The sequence below is a fragment of the Agelaius phoeniceus genome, chromosome 3 (assembly GCF_051311805.1).
Source record: "Agelaius phoeniceus isolate bAgePho1 chromosome 3, bAgePho1.hap1, whole genome shotgun sequence".
Taxonomy (NCBI): Eukaryota; Metazoa; Chordata; class Aves; order Passeriformes; family Icteridae; genus Agelaius; species Agelaius phoeniceus.
In genome coordinates this window covers 15,389,424-15,398,589 of record NC_135267.1, presented here as the reverse complement: position 1 = coordinate 15,398,589, position 9,166 = coordinate 15,389,424, and positions in this window count along the sequence as shown.

Genomic DNA, 9,166 nt, shown 5'->3' with positions numbered 1-9,166 from the left:
TTCACATATGATCCTATCTATCTCCTCTGTAAAGTCTTCTTTTGTATAAACTCACCAAACTGAAGGTTTTCCATCTCTCATTGATAGTCATATTTTTTAAATTTAGCTGTTCTCTCAATTCTTTCCAGCCTGCATACATCCATCTCAAAATATGGTGCATAAAATTGGCACAGAAATTTATCTGAGATCACAGTGTGGCTGTCAATGTATATTAAACAACAGCAGTGATAGATTTATTTCTGACACAATACATAAAATAGAAAGTGTTTTTACAGTTATCAGAAATTATTTATCTAGCATGTAAGGGGTCTTTCACTGCTACTGCAAAATAATTATCTCCTTGCATATGATACTCTTATTAATACTTTAGAATATGATCTTCCTGCTATTTGGAGAAGAACCTGCCATGTTTGTTGACTGGTTTGCATCATAACATACAGGAATGGAGCTCCTGCATAGAAAGGCCTTCTCCATTCATTCAGTTTCCACCTTAATTTTTTTTTATTTCGCAGTTGGATTTCATCTTGCTAATGTCAACTCACCTCTCAAATCCAAAGGTAAAGAAAAGCATTGGAAAAGGAGAAAAAGCTTGTTCCAGGTTTCTTTTTAAATAGATGTGTGAATGGAATTAAATGTAGCAAACTAGTGAAGACTACTGAGTTAGAGAGTGTGAAAGATGAAAAATAATACTAAGTGAAGAACTTCATTTTCAATATACATTGTCACCATAGGCACTGAATAGCAGAGGATGTGGAGGAAAGTTGGAGGAGGAGGAGGTGAAATCATTCATACAATTCAGCTCAGCTAACTTCTACTCATGCCTCTAAAGACATTTGTAAGGCCTCCATGATGCTGAAAATAAATGGTTTCTGTTTATTCCAGCACTCTAAAATATTGGTGAAAATATTGACTCACACTGAACTAAGATTAGGATTTTGTCATATTGCATGTGATAAACCTTTCCAGTTTGACAGGCAGCAATTGATAACTACTATCCCACTACAGTTTTTCAACAACTTGTGTGGCAACTTTACTGTAATTTCATCATGCACAATTTCATCATATTCCCTGAAAGTGTCATAGGGGATACCATCAAAAGCCTTCCTTGAGTCAAGAATTATTGTATCTTCTACTTCTCCTTTTGTCCTCTAAACCAGTTATCCTGTCAAAAAAGGAAATTAGTCTGGTTTGTAGTTATTTGCTTCTAGCAAATCCATATTGGCTGTCTCTTACTACCTTATTGTTCTCCAGGTACCTTCAAATTGATTGCTTAATAAATTGTTCCAATAACTTTCTAGCACTGAATTTAGGGTCCCTGCTGTATAATTCTCTGGAATCTATTTCTCTACAGATAGGTACTATGATATCTGTCCTTTCCCAATCCACTGGAGACCTTCTCTAACTGGGAGACAAATGCTGACGGTGTATTCAACTCTGATAATTTACTATTAGAAGAATCTATGCTAAAATTAGTATTTCAAAGCAGAATGTTTACAATATTATATCATTTTAGCTTCAAATTAAGACTTTGCATAAATGCATTCTATGGAAATATCATTGTCCTCAGGAGAAGTTTCTATGTATTCCCTGAAATAGTATTACTTCACTCAAAAATAATGACCTAAATGATTGTAGGTGGATTCATAGGAAAACGTGAAAAGCAGGAAAGAGGAAAGGCAGGAAGAAAGGAATGGAGGGAAGGAAATATATTTCCCAAAAAGTTAATACAGGCATGTAAGAAGCAGCATCACAGGATGACTCTGAGAATGGTTTCTAGATAAATCTCCATCAACACCGTACCCTAAAAAATAGATAAAATTTAAAACTGAACAATATTTTTTGAAGTAGAGCACACAACTATAGTGGAACTAGTCTGTCTGACCTTGCTTCTACTTACACATGTGCATGATTTTTTGGACTGCTTCAAGGAAGCTGATGCAGATAAACCAAACAAAAACTTCTTCCAAAATATAGCTCTCTCTACAGAGGTGTTTCTTATCAGTTTCACATTAAGTATTTTAAGCATTGTGTATGTTCCTGGAAACAGCTGTGAAGTTGCCCAGATTAAAAGGGAAAAAAAACCAAACAAAACACAGCAGCTTGAAGCTAAAAGACTGAAAAGACTGTAGGCTGATTTTCCAGACAGCTTTGTGGTTTTTTAAAGCTGTCATTCTGTTTTTAGGTGAGAATGAAGTACTCTGCATGGGACTGTTTCCTAATTTAAAGAACCTTGTGCACATTTTTTTTAATATAATCACTGATGAATGTTAAATACTTTGTGCATATTCCTAACTGTTCTCATACATCATTTTTTCCACAAATATAACTGTAGTTTGATGATGAGCACTGCAGGACCATGGCATATTATCTTCCTTGTTCTGTGAAAAGAGAATTCTTCCTGAGAAATCCTTTCACTCCTGTAACAGCCAGCCATAGAACGTTCTAAAGTGCAACAGTGGTAATATTTCAGCAACATAGAAGAGTCAATGATGAAATTCTCTCTTGGTATTTAATTGAATATACTTAATAACACTGGCAAGTAAGTACTGACTGTACCTCAAAATGCTCTTAGGTTGGTGGAAGCAATAGCACAGAGGGAAGTGAAGCTCTGTAAACAGAAGGTAAACATCAAGGTCATTTATCAAATTAAGGGGGGAGAAAAGGAAACATTGCAAACACAGCTGGCTTTCAACATTTACTTCTCCTTAAAACAAATTTGTCTTTTATAGATTACAGTAAGCTTTAAGGAGAGTAAGATGTCTGGGAACTGCAGGAAGTCCTTTATGAAACAGGACAGGGAGACAGTGATGACTGGCAAGAAGTTTAGACAGCTAAAGTGAGAGGGCTATTTCTAAGAGGCATCTCTGTTCACAGCATGTGTCTTGTGGATGTAAAGAATGGCTTGACAATGAGAAAGACTCTGGTTCTAAGCCTGATTAAAGGAGGCAAATTCAGTTTTGTTGTTCTATTTTCTGGCATATGCTCCCACATCTCATTGCATGCAACCTGCACATACAAACACCCACAAGATCTTGTCTTTGTCAACTACAGCATTCTTCTCTTGCTTTAAAATATTAACATGAAGTATCTTAAACCTATCCCTCTCAGTTTTCTCTGGTGAGAAGAAACAGAAGGCTATGTTTAAGCCTTTTTGTTCCATTTACTGCTAATTATGAATAGAGATTGCACAGCATTTCTTCACCAGAACAACTTTTCATCCTGTCTCATAGCACATCACTTCCTGTTTTCTAAAACACTGCTACAATCTGAAATAACCTTTGTTTTCTGCATCCATTTTAGCTTTCTCAAGTGTCTTCCTCTCTCCCACAAAATGTTTCTCATTGGAATTTCAGTCAGATCACCCTCTCACCTATCTAGATGTTCAAATTGTGTTCAAGGTGCCTTGAGAGCCAGGATTGCCTCCAAAACCTGGAAGTTGTCTGCCTTAAGTGTGAAGATGAGTGAAAATATGAACATGTGACATTACAGCCAGTCATGGAAATAATAACTGGGAAAGCCAAGAAGCCATGGTGAGACTACTGCTCATTATGAAAAACTCATCAGACAACCTAGCCAAAGTCCCAGATGTGACAGATGTGACACAGGTGTAAGGTGGCATTGTCTGTAGAATTGTTTAATATAGCTAAGATTGTGTGCTACATATGGAAAAATATGAATTTCATACTAAACTCCAACAAAACCAAAAGAATGTAATAAGAAGTTAATTTCATTGTGACAAGCAGTATGAGAACTGTTCCAGCATTTCCAACAGTGCCTTGCAGGACCAATCTCTTTACAGGGACCTCTCTAGAGATAAGTAGCAATATTTGAGAAAGAAAGAGCCAAACTGTAAACAGTTCTTAGAAGACACAAATAGGGCAAATAATGAAAAAAGCACTTCACTGGGGAAAAATGAGACAGCACAAAACATGAAAGAAATAATTTAAAAAAAAGGCAGAATGTTTTTGGAAAATAAAAGGTTCAATTAAAACTAAGGATAAAACCCCTATATAAATGACATGCATAAGATTAAGCTATTTGAAAGCATAGACAGATCAAGGGTGCAATCAGTAAAAAAAGGCTAAGTGACAACAAGTGCCAAGGACAAGCCAGCAGGATAGAAAAAACATTTTGACAAAGTGCTAATCCCTGCTGACCATACACATCCAAACAGTCCAGGCATGCTGGAAGGACAGGACAGCTTTCAAGGCAGGAGGGAGGAGAGCACTATGGTGCCAACAGAAAAAGGAGGCAGAAGGAATGTTGATGTAGATCAGAAGAGGAAAGTTGATGCTGCAGACAGCAGAACTGCTGAGCTGTAAATAGCTGGAAGGACAAGTGTGAACAAAGCATCAGAAGTAGAATCCTTTAAGGTTTTGAGCAGAGGTGATATTCTGTGACTGGCAAAGCACAGCGGCTGTGTCAGTCTACAAGGCAACCTAACTAATTCAGGCAATAACAGGTATGAAAAGCATTACCAGCTTCTAGGGGCAAAATAAACCTCATGAAGAATAAGACTTTTAACAGATTCAGACAGGCTATAAGGAGAGTTTTAGAGGAAAATTATAGTTTCAGATAGGGTACTGTTTGGAAGTACTCATCCTGAGCTGTACAAGGACAAAACAAGAAATAGGGACACTTCAGCATCATGAGAAAAAAAAAAAAAAGTATAATTTTCCCATTTTTTAAAATGTATTTGGAATACATCATTGAGAATCTAAAACAAACCTATTAGATGTCTCTTTTCTGAGGGTAAAGCTTAATTTCTATAGTGTTTAAAGGGGTCTCAGCATAAACAATATATCCATGAAGGACAGCTTAAAATGCAGAAATACTATTCCAGTTAAACAGATACATATAAACTAATAAAAAAGCAGACACTTCAAGGGGACCCATTTTCACTGTTTTTTCTCCTTCTCCCACATGAGTTTAATGCAGTGTTAGAAAGGACTACTTCAGTTACTTCACTCAGGAGTGAATGAACTCTGAACACATTAGGCATTCATGCTTGATTTCCTTGAATCACTGATTCTAGTTGGTATTCAAGTTCTGGGGCTAAAAATATAGCAGAATTAGACTTTTCACTAATTTCCACAGCAAAAGTGACTGTGAAGTGATGCACAGTGGCTTGCCTACTGGACAGCTTTATGAACAATTAGGATGGAGGGCAATTACTGCAGTGCCACTTGAATGTCAATGCTGTTCCAATATTCTGTGGCATGATTGTGTTATGGTCACACTTTCTGGGGATATTAAATAGATGTAAACCTTCATGGTTTTCCCCTTAACTTCTACCTGCCAGCATTCAAATGCAAATCAGCTGCAGAAGATTCCCTGGAGTTATTCTCAGAACAACCACGTTCCTTATGTGCTTCCTCTGAATGTAAATGTCATCTAGATCACTAAGTAGGCCAGACAGCAGCTTGGTCTGGAGACAGCATCCTCTATCACCACAAACAAGGAGCTATGCTCCAAGTGTCAGAAGGTTGAGGTCAACATGAGCACCAGAGCCTGCCATCACCCTCAAAACTTGAAGATTTGTGTAGGATATTTCTGTGCTGTCACTGCAGTCAGGACAGAGAAGAAATCGTAATTCAATTTCATTGTATCTTCATGAGTTTCCATGGTGATGCAGGGGGGGAAAAAAACCAACAAAAAACCTGCAGTTACTCCTCCCTGCTGCCAGTATCTTGGGAGACAGAGGTGGAGGCTTATGGTGAGGAGCAGGAGGCTCACAGACATTTCTCTCCTCAGACACATTGCAGTCCTGTACAGGGTGATGTGATACAACAGAAACAACCCAGTAATGCCAGAGGAGCCTTGCTATCACTCATCAGTCCTGGGGTACCTCTGTATAACACATATATGTACACATTTATTCCAGAAATTATTTGTCTCTAAAAGGAAAATGGAAGTCAGGCTAGCAGCAGCTTCAAAAATTAAACTAGAATATTACCATCAGTCTATTTCCATCTGTTCAGCCACCTGTCTTAGCCAGTAGGAATGAGAGTGCTTTTGTGAATATTCATTGCTTAGAAGAGGAGCAGAGGCAGATCACACAGCAAGGTCTTACACCCTTCTATTTTCAGGTCATGATTATGACAGAGAGAATGCCTCTGCAGGACAGTATAATGGGTTAAATAATTTTTAAAAATATGGATGACATTCCCCTGTAAACTGATGAAAGACAAGGGTCTGAAAAGCTACAAGATTCTGCTGAATTCTATAAGCTACACCTGTCAGGATGCTCAGCACACTGGGAAATTTCAAAACAGTTTTAAGAGAGGATTTTTTAATCTAATCTGGTAGTTTAAAACCTCATGCTAAGGACTGTTGATCACTTGCCATTCTCACTAATAGCTCTGCTATTAGATATGTTTTGTAATTTGGTTATTGAGCAATCAGATAGATACTTTTTGGAGAAGCAGAGTTCCTTATAGCTCTTTGAGACAGCACTATGGATTTCATGCTATGATTAATAAAATTTGCATACTTTGGGTGCTCTTTCCTACTTGTCCTTTCCTAACAGAAAACATTAATATCACTGATTTTTTCACCAGGGTTGAGAAAAGCTGCAGAAGCAAACATTGCTTTTTTCCCAAATTAGGAGCATTTGACAATCCATAAAGGAAAGTTTTCAAGCATGAGAATAGCGACTGACACTTCAGCTGCAATAAGATATAGGCATTAATTCTTGCACCCACTAAAAAATGTAAAAATAAAGAATTTGGCATTCAGGCTTATATTGTTGACAGTACAATAATGCAATCAGAACATCATTGCAAACAGACATCCACCTTTTAAGGTTGTTTATGAAGGACAAACTGCTCATAAATATGATTGGAAGGTACCTTACAAAAATTTCCTAATGTATATATTTTATCAATGTTATCTGAATAAATTATAAAATTCAATTAAACAAAACCCTTGTTTTTTGAAAATTAAATACTTTGTAATATAACATTAACTTTCTAATAGCTGCTAAAGCATAACTGTTTCTTCAATAAACATCAGCTGGAGAATGTAGAAAAATTTTGTCACCACATCATAGACCAAAGAAGCAAACGCTGAAATATGTAAAATATTTCTAACAAAAACAAAAAAGATGTATACAATGTTCTTAGAAATATGTATAACATTTATGAAGAGAGAATACAGAATCAAGCCAGCCAAACTAGAAATTAGGCCCTCAGTAACTAAATTTTATCATTACAGCTCTATTGGAGGCCTATGCAGTGAAAATCAGAAACGGCTCTCACTAAAACCAGTTTTCTTATTTCTAGGCAGATATGCTTGTATTGATAAAGGTTAAGCCAAATCTCAACATCATTGGACAGATGAGATTTACGAGCTCAAGACACATACACTGAGCCAGAGTACATGGTGTTCCCACTAAGAATGCTGCTGGCCCCCTGTGCCAGCACAATATGGTGCAGCCTCCAGCAGCAGAGAGGAAAAAATTGTGCAACTGGTAAAACTGTATCACTTATTTTCCTTTTTTTTTTTTTTTTTTTTTTAGGTAAAAAAGACTATTTTTACACTGATTTTGAAGCAAAGCTATGAAGGCAATTTTTGAACCAGGCACATTATGCCAAGGGAAATGATGCACAAACAATGACATTATCCTTATTTTGTTTCAATATGGAACATTATATTATTCTGGAATTGAAATGTTGGTGTTTTGGATCCTGACTTTGCCCAGAATATAATTTTTTTATTTCAACAGATAGTCCCATATTGCTCTGGAGGGGGAAAAAATCTTCATTTTACATGTGTACACTAGTAAAGCATCTTAATAAACTGGTACATGACACTGCTGTTTTTACAAAACAGCAATTCCATTTGACCCTCATCTTTTTCAGCCACTACTGCAACAGATTGTGTTGGTGCTATTAGAAAACCATCTACTAAGCAAATATGGGCTTAACCCTTAACTATCCCCTGCCTCTGGATGAGAGCATTCATGGTGAAGCTTGGGAATGGATGAATATCCAGGGTGTTTGGGCCTGCCTCCTCACTTCTGGAGTAGCTTTGAGTCCTATGCTGACACAGGCAATAGTGAGTGAGTTCAACCCCTGCTTTTTTTGTAGTACCCTGACAATGCCCCTTCACCATGCAGGGAAAACAGGTCCCCACCTCTGGGAAAATAAGATTGACAAGAAAGATGGTAAAGACACTCAAGTGACTTGCAGCTGGGGTCTAGAAAAACACATGCATTGTTCTGACTGTTGTTTAGTCTTACATATTTGATAAGTACAAGATCTGAGTTTAGATAACACAGGCCTGTGATAGACATAGAGGTACCCTAATGAACATGCTTGATGTTCCTGCCCTGCTGTGGGAAGGATCAAAGTACAGTGGTACATTACACCTGTGTGAATCCCTGATATACAGGAGGAATCAGCAGGTTGGGTGATCTCTAGCATGGACCATGGTGCCTGAATCCCTCTGTGTGCCCCTGTCCACATCCTGCTTTAGACATCCCACAGCTGGCAAGGGATCAGCCATGCTGGCTGTGGCTGTCCCAGCGTCCTGCCCATGCCAGCTCACACATCACCCCTGTTGTAATTCTTGTCTGGGTCACCTTTAGTGGTCTAGCTGTGCCTGTGTGCTGTTTCTGCATGCAAAACAACTGTTAGTACTCCTGGGATTCTGAGAGCCTGTAAATCACATACTCCTTCCCCTGCTGGTGTTGCATTTCCACCCTTTCAATTGATATTCGCCTGAGAAATGCTGCTAAAACTACATGTGTAGAGATTAAAGGCAGGATCTTCTGTGACTTAAAGACATCAAAAGCCAAGAGCAGTATGACTGGAGTAAATTGCATGTTACTGGCTTTTGTTAGCCTCCAAAAGCCTCCTATTATCATTCTTGCTGTAAGTGTTTGCTACTGCTTCTCTAGTGATTGTAGCTGCCCATCAGAGGTGATAAATACTACCTCCCAAAAGAGCACAGGTGATTTAATTGACATGCAAGGGCAGGAACTGAGGCGGGTGGGCTTAGTGACCTGTGAAAGCTGCTGTTTGTGACACATCGCGTGTTACACTTCCTGGTTAAATTATTGTTTGCAGAAACAATTGCCATTTGTCTAAACCTGGACTTCAAACAGAAAAAAGCATCTATTGCTGGTAGTTTAAATACACTATAAAGCCAAGCTCCCACCACT